This window comes from Elephantulus edwardii, unplaced genomic scaffold, assembly GCF_000299155.1.
Source record: "Elephantulus edwardii isolate Elephantulus edwardi_28Jun2011 unplaced genomic scaffold, EleEdw1.0 scaffold00187, whole genome shotgun sequence".
In the NCBI taxonomy this organism is placed as follows: domain Eukaryota; kingdom Metazoa; phylum Chordata; class Mammalia; order Macroscelidea; family Macroscelididae; genus Elephantulus; species Elephantulus edwardii.
The window spans coordinates 5259757-5273389 of NW_006399937.1; positions in this window are offsets into that span (position 1 = coordinate 5259757).

The window sequence follows — 13633 nt, forward strand, 5'->3', positions numbered from 1 at the left end:
AAAAAAATATTCTCTTTGTTGCTTGTTTCCATTCACATTGTGATTCATATTACAATTCCTGTTCATTGTGTCTTATTCAATTGATCACTATTAACCTGTGCCCACTATTACCCTGTCTTTTCAGACCCTCATGGGATCTTTCCCAATTCCTTCACCCTCCTTTCTACCTCTAGCCACGAAACTCTGTGACTTCCTCCCCAGAATACTTTTTAAAGTTCTATAGATATATTAGATACCTGCCACTTCTACACTACTCTTCACCCTAAATATTTTGACTATATATCTCACTCCATAGTAATTTTTAAATATTTCTTCAATAAGATGAATTGACAGTACTACAACAATGGAATTAAGCATAGAAAAAAGAAGATGGCACAGGGTTCGGAAAAGATTCAGTTTTAAGACTGTATAAGTCAGAGTCAACTCATCAGCACCTAGCAACAACATAGAAAAATAATTTCCTTTGCCATAATTGACTAAACTGTTTCCTTTTTACTTTTGATATTGTTGTTTTTATGTACTGTCAAATCACCTGTGATTTATAGCAACCCTTTGTACAACAGCTCTGAACCCTGTTCTATCCTGAGCCAGCCCTACTGTCTCTGACACATCTACCCCCATTACCCTAGTCAGTGAGTCAGTCCAGCTCATCAAGGATCTTCCCCTTCTACACTGTCCTCCCACCCTCCTACACATAATGTCCCTCTACAAAAAATGGTCCCTCCTTGCAACATGCCCAAAGTATGTCAGGTGGAGCTTTAGGATCCTTATCTCCAAGGAGCAGCCTGGTTTCACCCTCTCCAGGATGAACCTGTTTGTTCTCTTAGTAGTCCATAGTATATTCAATACTTTTTCCCAGCACCACAGTTCAAAGAAATTAATTCTCCTTTTGTCATTCCTAGTCATTGTTCAGCTTTCTGATGGATAGCATGTAATTGTGAAGACCTGGATCAGGCACACCTTAGTCTCCAGAATGGCATCATTGTTATTCAGCACTCTGGAGAGGTCCCTGAGAGGAAACTTTCCCAACGCAATTTGTCTTGATTTCCTGGCTGCTGGTGCAAAGAGTGTTGACTGTGGAGCCAAAGAAACTAAAGCTGTTAACAATCTCAATCTCTTCATCATCTATCATAAAGCTGCTATTTGGCCCAGTGGTGACATTTTTTTCCCCCTTGGTGTTGAGCTTCAATAGATATTGACAGCTGTAGTCCTTGACCTTGCACAGAAAGTACTTCAAGTTCTCCTCAGTTTCAGCAAGCAAGGTTGTGTCATCATGTCGCAGGCTGTTGATGAGTCTTCCTCCAATCCTGATGCCACATTCCTCCTCATAGAGCCCAGCTTCCTGGATTATCTGTTCTGCATTTAAATTGAAAAGGTATGGAGATATGACACATCCCTCGCATATACCCTTCCCATTCATTGTTCCCTTGCTCTGTTCTGACAACTGCCTCCTGGTCCAAGTATAGGTTTTGCATAAGCCCAATTAAGTGTTCTAGGATTTCCCATTCTTCTCAGAGTCAGCCACAGTTTGTTGTGATCCACACTTTCAAATGCCTTTGCATAGTAAATGAAATACAGATAGATATACTTCTGGTACTATCTGTTTTCTGCCAAGATCCATCTAACATTGGCTATAATATCCCTAGCACAATGGCCTCTTCTATTTCAGATTTGTAACATTTTATCAATAAAACCACACATTTCAGGGATGTTGTCAACTTGGGGGCATTTTACAGTATTTTTTTCTCCATATATAAGATATATATTTTAGAAAATTCAAAGATTGGATTCATACATTTCAAACTTATTTCTCTTCTATTTTCTACATACTCTAATATCAGATATGCGGAATACTTTCAACCTTCACTTGAACCTGTAGAGGTGAGTTGGAAAATGAGGGCTAGGAATTTTCCTGGAAGATATTCCTAGACTGAAATAATATTTAATAATGTATTCATATACATAAGTCACTTAGACACATGCATGTTTAACTAGGATCAAACTAAATGTATTGTTACACTAAGCTACATCTAGACCAGCCTCCATGATGTGTACAGGCCATCTAACAAAAGAGGAAGAAAGTGTTATGTTGATAAATCCAGATAGAAATAGACAGTGACCTTTACCATTCCTAGTAATATATTACTCTTTTTTGAAAACTGACAAAAACATATGAGCATGTTAATACATTTCTAGGGAACCTCATAGGGCCTTGAAAGTGAGGGAACCTAAAGGTAATCTTTATCAGCTGCCCATACATCTTCCAGCCTGACGTCAATCGTATCCTTGGGCAGCTGCAATTTAAGAATCTCAAGCCCTGGTTCAAGAGTGTAGGTAACCAGAATCATTTACCTTCCCTTAGTGTGGTTTAATTTCTCCCCATAATTGATGCTCATATCCTTTCATTCCTATTTCTTCAAATTTTACTCTTTACTGGCTCTTCTCTGAAAAATTTTCCCCATTACAAATCAGACTTAAAAGGCTACCTCCTGCAGGAAATCAAGATACAATGTTGTTCCCCTTCTTCCTTTTAAGATCAAAATTTTAAAAAGGAGACTGAAACTATTGTTGATACTTTTCCTTTAATTTTAAACTCAGTCTATTGAAATCTGTCTTTTCTGGCAACTCTGAAAATGCCCATACATACTCAGCAATGAGGTCATATGTTTGTACTCAAAGGTCCTCAAGCTAGCATTTTGATAGATAATAACATGTAGATTTTTGGAATAGTTTCAATAAACTTAGCCTGTCTAGATAGTCACACACTGCCTACTTTAAAATTTCTATCTGAACATTTGACTCATTCAGATTGCAGATGAAGTTTCTGGATCCCAGATATTCTCATTCAGGCTTCTGCTGCCGCCTGCTGAGCTCCAAGCTCTTGTTGTGACATTTCCTTCATCAAGAGGCTGTAAATAACATTTTCAGGCCACATATGGGGCACTGTGAGAACTGATGCTCATTAAGTTTGTTAAGTGAAAGTCATGAGTGGAGTATCAAACATTAGCTATAAATCAAAATTAACAAATGTGACTTGAGCTCTCAGGAGGCAAAACACTTCAAACCTTAAATAATATGGCTGTCAAGAATCACACTGAAAGATACATTTCTTCCCAAGTGTGTGCCCGGATGAAAAGCGAAGAAGTAAGCTGTCAAGAGAAATGAGAAGGAAATGTGTTGCTTGGTCCTTAGAATAGGTTCATTTAGCTTTATAAAGCATCAGCACTTCCTTCTCAAATGTATCCAGGTGGAAAATCCAGATGACGAAGTATCCAACTCATGAACATAAAAACCAAAAAGGTTGACAGCAGGGACCGAGTATATTCAAATTATTTTACTAATTTACTGTTGAACATTTATGAGTAGAAAAGTATTCTTATTTTTCCTTCAGATCTTCTTGGTTAATGCTGGTTTCCAAAATGTTAATGAGTTTGCAGGGGAGTTGAGGTAGGGAACATCATTAGGGATATATGAACAGTTCACAGATAAATTTAAAAGTTATCCAGTGTCATCTATAATGCAAATACAAATGCTAAGTCCAAGATTAGGAAAACCTAGCTCTTTGGCTTTAATAATATGCTAGAACATCGGTACTATTGTAGTGCTTGGCAGTGTTTCTTTTGATTGTGCTGAGGGTCTCTATGAACTGGAAAATATTTGACACATCTAACAACAAAAGTTCGGTGTGCTGCTAAAGCCAACGATGTGGAAAACATCTTGAATTGTATCTTTTCCTTTGCCATTTTTTGAGGTTTATTGAGTATTCTACCATTCAAGAAATTAGTTTGTTTTGTATTTTAAAAATTTCCTCCTGTCTCCTTAGCTTATTCACAGTGTCTCTAAGGATCTCAGGCTTTTATCACCTCTTAGCCTCCTAATTCCTCTTGCTTGCTACATTTAGAATGCCCTGTCTGACATAAGAAACCATTCTATTGGTCTCCTGCTTAAAATTTATTAATGGCTACCTATCATCATGTGATAATATTTACTTCTTTTAGAGATTTTTATGGTTGTACATTATTTACACAAAATATGCACACAAATACAAGCAAAACTTGAATAAAACCTCCACCACTTACAGCTACTATTGCACCTGAGGCTACAGAAGCTTTCTTAGATTTCCCCAAATTTCAAGGGTGGTGCTTCCATTGCCCTTCACTTTTCTGGATCATGAAAAAAAAAAATCTACCTAAACTTGAATTAGTAAATCTGTTTCAAGTCCTCTACTAATATTTACTTTTTATGTGAGTGTATGTGGGCGTATTTCCTACTGACTCCTAGATGGTCTATCTCAATTATCACTGTTTTCTTCCACGCCATCTAGTCTTTCGGGGTAAAAAATTGTTTCTCTCACTATATGCCATGTTCTGCCATCTGTCTATGTTTTTGTTTATTCATTGTCTCTACACATGGAAAGATATTGTCTGCTTGACAATTTGACACAAATTTTGAGATTTCCCTTGCAGTTTTGCTGTAAGAGTTCAGTGATTTCAAGTCTGCATATTTATTGTTTTGTATCTTCCGTTCCTCGTACTTATTACTGTTTAATAATTGAGATATTCTTTGAACCTAGTAAATTATAACTTCTTTAGGGCAGGAAGCCTGTCTATACATCTTGATACTCTATATACCTAAAATATTAGTTGGCACCTAATAAAGAATACACTAAAACATACTAAAGAGTCCTGATGGTATAGTAGTCATGTGTTCAATGGTTAATTAAGGGTCAGGAGTTAGAACCCATCCGCTTAGGAGAGAGCTGAGGCAGCCTGTGGCTGATAAAGATTGTTGTTGTTGTTGTTGATTGCCGTTGAGTAGAGCATGACTCATAGTGACCCCATGAACAAAAGGCCTGATGCATTTCTATAACTGTCAACATTTATCAAAGTTCATAGAGTTTCCAGAGGCATGCTGTTTAGGAAGAGGATGCCACACCTGAAATGATTACATCCTGGTAAACCTGTAGTATAGTTCTGCTGTGACCTATGGGGTCTCTTTGAGATGGACACATGCTAACATGCAAGAAATGGCAAGTGAGAGCATTCTTAGACTTTTAAGGTTTTCCCATCAAGCAGATCTATGTGATAACATACCCATATTTCATCAGAGAATGTAACCGCAGAAAAGTGAAAATAACGGGTAAAGATTTTAAAATATAGCAAGAAGGAAAAGTAATATGACAAATTCACTATTGAGCTGGTCACCAAGACTGACTATTCTTCTTTGTAAGAATATATTTTGAGAAGCTATATGGACTGCTATATCTTAGCTTGATCAATTTAAAGTTTCCTATTGCGTAAAGATATCCTCCACGTACCATGAACTCCTTTCCAGTCCCAGATTGTATCAAAGTATTTTCTTCGGTTTGTAATGCTTCAAAGGTAACAAAAAAATTCCTGGCACAAGAAAGGTGTATAACATAATCATGAAGCAAGGAGCTGTCAGATTGTGCTTGAAGAAAAAAAAATCCCAAAAGGACAGAAGAGAGTTATAGCTGTGGCAGACTATGCAAACCATCGTGTCTCAGAGTAAGACAGAAAGGGAGAGAAATTTACCACTGACTTCCATACTAAGTTTCACATATGTGACTATTGAGCTTGTCTCTGGCATCTCTTAAAGCAGTATAAATTGGGAGAAAAATTAGTAGGAAGTAAGAAATGCATTGTTTTGTTATAAGATGTTGATATGAATAGTGTATTAGGGTTTTGTTGTGTTTTTGTTTTTTTTCCTTGTGAAATTGGTTATTGAGCATCTGGGACAAACAAATATCAAAGAACATCAGAAATAATGCATGAAAGAGGTTTAAAACAATGGATTCACTGGTTAGATGGAAATACAGACTTGTACACACATTATATCACACTCATATGTACAACTATAGTCATAGTTTCGTATCACCTCAATGCGCAAGAATTTTAGCAACCATGATTACTATGACTCATGCTTTACTGAAATAACACCAAGCTCTCCAAAAATACAGTTTAAATTTTAGTTTCCATGATGTGCTGTGAATAAGCATATAAAGTACAAATTTCGCTGCTAGTTCTCTTGTTCGCAAATTACAACATAAACAGCAGATGTGCATCATGAACAATGACCAATCATGTCACTTCTTTTAAAGTTTGTTGTCAGTTTGTCACTGGGCATCTGTGATTCCATTCAGGCACAGATACCAATGAGTGTTGTTTTTCTGCCTCCTTGTCTCCCAGTGATAATCTCATGTGACATTTACAAGCATGAATATATAAAAAGAGAAATGACTGGAAAAAAATACACCAAACATGGATATGCAGCAGGGAAACAAGTGATTTGTGACACTAACATAAATGGACTTCTAGAAAGCAAAATCATAGGTACTGGGAATGTTGACATCAATGTCACTTGAGATGTTTTTGAGAACCTTAACAATGTCACTTGAGATATTTTTGAGAAGACCATGGCCTGGATCAGAAGTACCTTACTCTCTAGACTGACATCATTGCTTTTCAGTACTCTGGAGAGACCCCTAACTACAAATTTTCCAAGTGCAATATTTCTTTGATTTCCTGACTGCTGAGGATGACAGAAAAATTTATGCCATTGAGTTGTGATGCTGGAGGAGTCTTAAACATACCATGCTCTGCCAAGAAAACAAATAGGTCTGTCTTAGAGAAGGCAAAACCAGGATTATCCTTGGAGGCTAGGATTTTAAAGCTTCATCTCATATACTTTGCGCTAGCAGCCAGGAGGGGATCAGTCCTTATAGAAGGATATCATGCTCTGAAGGGTGGAGGGACAGTGCAGGAGAGGAAGACCCTGGATGAGATGGATTGATACTGTAACGGGGGCAATGGGGATAGATGTGTCGGAATCAGTGAGACTGGTTCAGGACAGAGCAGGCTTCAGATCTGTTGTACAGAGGGTCGCTATGAGTCTCAGGTGACTCAACGGCAAATAGCAACAACAACAATGAAGGTGAACCTACCAGGGTACAGGAAAAAAGAAACTATGACAGTAAAGATGAATATTTACCAGAGTAAATATTGTTTTTGTTGTTATGTGTCACCAAGTCAATTATGACCCATAGTAACCATATTAACAATGGCTCTAAATCTTACCCTGTCTTAAGCCAATCTCCTTGTCTCCGACACACCTACCCCCACTACTCTAGTTACTATGTCGATAGATCTCATCCAGGGTCTCCCTCTCTTGCACTGTCCCTCCACCCTTCCTAACATGATGTCCTTCTCCAAGGACTGGCTCCTCCTGGCAATGTGCCCAAAGTATATGAGATGGAACTTCAAAATCCTTGCTTCGAAAGATCAAACAGGTTTCATCCTTTCTAGAGGACAGATTTGCTTGTTTTCTTGACAATCCATAGCATTTTCAATATTCTTTAATATTCAATATTCTTCATACTCAATATTCTTCTCCAGTACCACAACTCAAAGGTATCAGTTTTTTTCTATTAGATGTATTCACTATCCAGCTTTCAGATATATAGAAAGCAACTGGAAGACAATGATCTGGATACTGTTGTTGTTGATTGCCTTCAAGTCAAGCATGACTCATAACGACCCGGTGAACAAAAGGCCTGAAGCCCCTCTACAACTATTAACATTTATCAAAGTTCATAGAATTTCTGGAGGCTTGGTGTTTAGGAAGTGGATGCCACTCCTGCTTCCAAACCTGTCAGAATATATTACTGTTGTTACATGTCACTAAGTCGTCTGCAATGTGTAGTGACCCTGTGTACAACAGCTCTGAACCCTTTCTTGTCCTGAGCCAGTCTCTTTAATTCTGACACACCAAACCCCACTGCCTCAGTTACTGTATCAATCCATCTCATCCGGGGGTCTTCCTCTCCTGCCTGTCCACTTACCCTTCCAAACATGCTGTCTTTCTCCAAGGACTGATATCTCCTGGCCATGTGTCCAAAGTAAGTGAGGCATAAACTCTATGATCTGGATGAGCCACACCTTAATCTCTAGATTGATATTTCTGCTCTTAAGCACTCTGGACAGGTTCTTAACAGCAGATTTTCCAAATTCAGCTCATCTTTTGATTTCCTGAGTGTTGGTGCCTGAAGTGTTGATTGTGGATCCAAGAAAGATGAAAGATTAATAAGTAACATTGGGGGAAAAAATTCAAACAAATAACCAAAAATAGACTACTTAACCTTAGAGAAGTTCCTGGAAATAGCTCCTGACATTGAAAGTATAAAGAATAGAGTTTTGGAAGTTGATCCAAAGTTTACGAAGGATGCAACAATTCACTAACATATAGAAAATATGTCTGCATAGAAAAAAAGGAGTCAAGCATTTTTCAAGCTGCTTGAAACATCTTTTTAACAATAAATTTAAAAAATCTTTAATGTTTTTCAATTTTAAATTCTAAAGCATCAATAAATTAATTTTATTTTTTAGCATTTTCCTGTACAGATATAGATCACTGATGCTATGGGAGTAGAAATAGTAATTTCTGTTCAGGAAACATGGGTTGGAGAGTCACTATCACAAGATCCGTGTGTTACTAAATGCTGAACTAGTCTCTGTGGAGCTTTCAAACTAAGATGAACAAGGGAAAAGTCTGCTAATCCAATTCCAAAACTCTGTCAGTAAAAAGCCGATAGTTTACTGAAGCTCCATCTGCAATCAATGATGGGGCTAGTGCAGAACTGGCAGTATTCTCTCCATCATGCATGAAACACCATGAGTGAATCCCCTGACTCAAAGGCAGTTAACAGCAAAATGAAATATTTATAATCAAGAGTAGGAGAGTTTCTTAGTCCTTTGACAAAAAAAATATTAAATATTACCCCAAATCCTAATAGTCCCATTATTCATTAAGAACACTTTGTACACTTTCAGCACGTGTAGTTATTATTGATATTGTCTCACACCTTAATGTAAAACAAGGACTCATTCTGCATTCATATAAATATATACTCTTCTTTGCATGGGCACTTTTCTGAATAAAGTTTCATTTCCGCTTTGGAAAGACTTAGCATTGGAGCTGAATCTTGAAGGAAAGGTAGTTGTTCACTAAGCCTGAGATGAGGAGAGCTGTGGTGGCCATTACAGGTAGGTAGGACAGTGCCCTGATACATGATGGTGTGTGGTGAGTGAGAACAACTGCAGTGTGTGTGGTGCAGCTAATGCTCAAGTGTGCACAAGGTAAAGAGCAGTAGGGGATAAAACCGAAAAGGTCATCTGGTGCCAAGCCTAATAGGGATTTCTTTGCTTGGCTAAGGATTTTCAGCTTCATCCTTTAGGTGATGGGAGTCTTTGAAAGATTTTTCAGCAGATGAATGACAGGATCAGACTTTTATTTAGGACAAACATTCTGGAGGTCGAGTGGATGGGACTTTGCAGCTTCAAGATGAAAATATCATACATTGTTTGGATAGAACATATAATATTGTGGATAAGAAATAAGGAAATGTTAAACTAAAGACATGTAGGAGTATGTAATCCCTTCACCTTGCCTTTCATCATCACTAAAATCGCTTGTTTCTCCAAATCCAATATTTCTAACGTGTCTCAGTAAATCTCAGATTAAAAAGATCAGATAACACATTCTGGTGGTCTGAGCTATAGTTACACTGCATTCTCTCAAATATGTCATCAGTACAGGCAGCCACAGTGCCGTTCCTGCTGCTCAGGCCTCGTAAGCACTACTTTCTCACTAAGATAATCAATGATTCTCTCTTCCCTCCTGCCTGGGCACTTTGCTGAACATAGCTGTATTTCCCGTAGCCTGATTAGGGAAAACATTTTATGCAAGATGATTCATTAACAAATAGTGTTCTCATGCTCCTTTCAAGCTACCATCTACATTTTCATTTACTGAGCAATGTTAATGAACTCAACATGGGAATGAAACAGTTTTCCTTGGGGATAGAAAGAATTAGAAATTTGCCAAGTAAACATGGGTTACAAAGACAAAGTATAGCTAACTGCAAATGTTAATGAGAATATCACTGTTTCACACAGTTAAAAGAGGGAATGTTATCAAAGTTTGATTTTTAATGACATTAATGTTTACAGGCTAATAATATTATGGGGACAAATATGCTCATTCGGGAGATACTGGACTTTATGAGGAGGAAAGAGGCATCAGGCTTTGAGAAAGACTCATCAACAACCTGTTATGTAGATGATACAAAACTGAGGAGGACTTGAGGTATTTTGTTTGTTTGTTTGTTTGTTATGTTTTGTGAAAAGTCAAGGACCGCAGTTTTCAATATGGATTGACTCTCAACATCAAGAAAACAAGAATTCTCATTACTGGACCAATATGCAGCATCATGAGAAATGAATCATTTTTTGATAGATGGGAGTTTTAACAATTTCAGCTTCCTCATTTCCACAATCAATACTCTTGGCACCAGCAGTTAAGAAGTCAAAAGACAAAGTGAATTAAGAAAATCTGCTGTCAGGGATCTCTCCAGAGTGCTGAAAAGTGACGATGTCAGCCTAAAGACTAAGGTGCACCTGATCCAAGCAACGCTCTTCACAATTACTTGCTATGCATCAGGGAGCTGGATGATGACTAAGAGTGATAAAGAAGAATTGATTCATTTGATTTGTTGTGCTAGAGAAGTGTATTATAATATTCCACAGACTGCCAAGAAAACAGTTTTATCCTGAAGAGTATGAAACAAAGCTGACCCTTGGAGGCAAGGAATTTTAAGCTCTATCTCACATACTTTAGACATGTAGCCAGGATAGACCAGTCCTTGGAGAAGGACACCATGTTTGGAAGGCTGGAAAGACAGACAGTGCAGGAGAGGAAGGCCCTGGATGAGATGGATTGACATAGTGACTGGGGTGTCAGTTTCTAGAGGTAGGTGTGTCATAGTCAGTGAGACAGGTTTGGGATAAGGCAGGAGCTATAGTACATAAGTGGTTGCTATGAGTTACAACATCCTCAATAGCATATAATTACAATAATTCTTTTACATTCATTGTTGTTTTGTTGGCTATTCATGAGCAGATTTCCAACTATGGAGTTCCTCACCAAATCTGTACCATAATGTTCCACATGATTTTCATTGACTCATTTTAGAAAGTAGACTTTTGGACCTTTTTTCCAAATCTATGTTAGTCTGATAAATCTACTGAAATTTGTTTCACATCAGTGCCTCCAATGATAGATGAATAGTAGTTTTACTCATGGCACATTGATTGGAAGCCACAATCAGATATCATGTATAAAATACCACAGCACTATTTATATACATAACGACTGGGGAGCGGGAGGGAGAATCAAAGATTCCAGTCTCCATGCATTTTTAGTCACTTTTTTTCCCACCAAAATTATGCAATTATGTTTCATGAATCTAGAATAAATTCATCTCTCACAATTGTTAAACTTTATATTACTTATTCTTTTGAAACTTGATTTTATTTCCTAGAAAATGAAAGAATGTGATGATAAATGAGAATTGTTCTTTTAGAATCCTAGATTCTATTATTTTCTTTAAGTAAATCCCCTAGCCTTTTACCAATGTTTTTGTTTTCTCTAGATTGGTTCTTTATTATTAGCTCTACTCTTGGATAGGGTCCTATTCTTTCTCACAAAACATGTCTTATTTTTTTTCTTTGTTAAGATATTCTTTATAGTAGTAGATGGCAATTTATGATTTTACCACACACTTGGCAGAACTCCTTATTCCTCATAATGATCCCATCAACATCAGCAATGAATATCAATGAAAAACAACAATATCTCTAGCCAGGCTCCTTCTAGTTGACAATTCTGGCCTCTTTGAATGGCATTCAGTAGAGCTCGTTCACCAAGATAATAATATACCAAAGGCAGTGGTGCCAGTTTTTTACTTCTTGACCATTTATCTCCTAGACTTTATTGAAAATACAACCTATCTCATCCTGAAGAAATTTATTCATGCTTTAAAGTTAAAAATACCATTCAAAGCTCTTATGGATAAAGAAAAGAAATGCTGTGTGTAATATCAGCCTTCTAGCATATCATTATTTACCTGTTTAGACAAGCACTGTGGAAAATGAGTTTTCGGGGGATACTCACAGTAATCGTCATATAATGTTGGAAGTAAAGGTCACATATTTATATCAAAAAATATAAGATCACTTTTTGTTCTTTAAAGTTCAGAAAATTAGGTAAACCAGATAGAAAGAACATTTTGAACTCTTGTATTTTAATGACCAATGATTATGTTAGTCAGATGCTTGTCAATTATAATAAAAAACCAAACAAAACAAAACACCAAGTTAGTAACATTCAATCAGGAAAACCAATTAATAGTTTTGTCATCTCAAGAACCAGAGGTCAATACAGCAACTACAAAACATTCACAATAAATGAAATGAGTTCTTAAAAATTTTCTCTAGATAGACAAAAAGCAAAAGTTACAAATGATAATAAATTTTGATGAGAAGTAGCTATTTTAAAATTAAAGACTACCTACTTTGAAATAACTGCTTTTCTGTGCAAAATAAATAACAAAGGTTCTCACCATTTGGCCGATTGGCAGCATCATGATAGATGGTGAAGAGAATGATATTGTTGACAGCTTCAGTTTGCTTGGCTCTACAATCAACATTCTTGGTAGCAGCATCCAGGAAATTAAAAGACAAATTGCATTGAGAAAGTCTGCTGTCAGAGACCTTTCCAAAGTACTGAAGAGTAATGATATCAATCTGGATACTAAGGTGTGCCTGATACAGATCATGGCCATTGTCATTACTTTCTATGTGCTTCAGAGAGCTGAACAATGACTAGGGATGATAGAAGAAGAGTTGATGCCTTTGAGATTTGGTGCTGGAGAAGAGTACTGAAAGTACCCTGGACTGCTAGGAGAACAAACAAGCCCATGCTGGAGAGAGTGAAGCCAGGATGCTCCTTAGAGGCAAGGATTCTGAAGCTTCATCTGACATACTTTTGACTTATTGCAAGGAGGGACCAGTCCTTGGAGAAGGATGTCATGCCTGGGAGGGTGGAGGAACAGTCCAGGAGAGGAAGACCCTCAATGAGATGGATTAATTTCGTCACTGGGGTTATGGGGATGGGCATGTCAGAGACAATAAGATTGGCAAGGGATAGAGCAGAGTTTAGGGCTGTTGTACATAGGGGCTCTATGAGTTGCAAGAGACTTGACGGCACATAACAACAACACAACAACAATGTTTTAATAGGTGTATGTTACCAAAGTAGCAGGCATTTGAAAACCCTAAGTACAACAGAGCACATTTAGACTAGCAGATATGGCAACTGAGGCTGAGCTCTCAAGTATGGAAACAAATAGAAAGAGGAACATCTGTAAGAAGACACCGGTGACTGGAACATGGAATGTAAGAACCATGAATATAGGAAAATTGGATATTGTTAAGAAGGCATAAATATTGAGATACTATTTATTGGCAAAATGAGATGGACTGACATGGGACATTTTGAGTCAGAATAACTATGCTGGGCCAAGTGGCAGCACCAGGATGGATGGTGAAGAGATTGAGATTGTACACAGCTTTAGTTTGCTTGGCACCACAGTCAACACTCTTGGCACCAGTAGCCAGGAAATTAAAAGGTGTATTGTCATGGGAAAGTCTGCTGTTAGGGACCTCTCCAAAGTACTGAAGAGCAATGGTGTCTCTCTGGGGACTAAGGTGCGCCT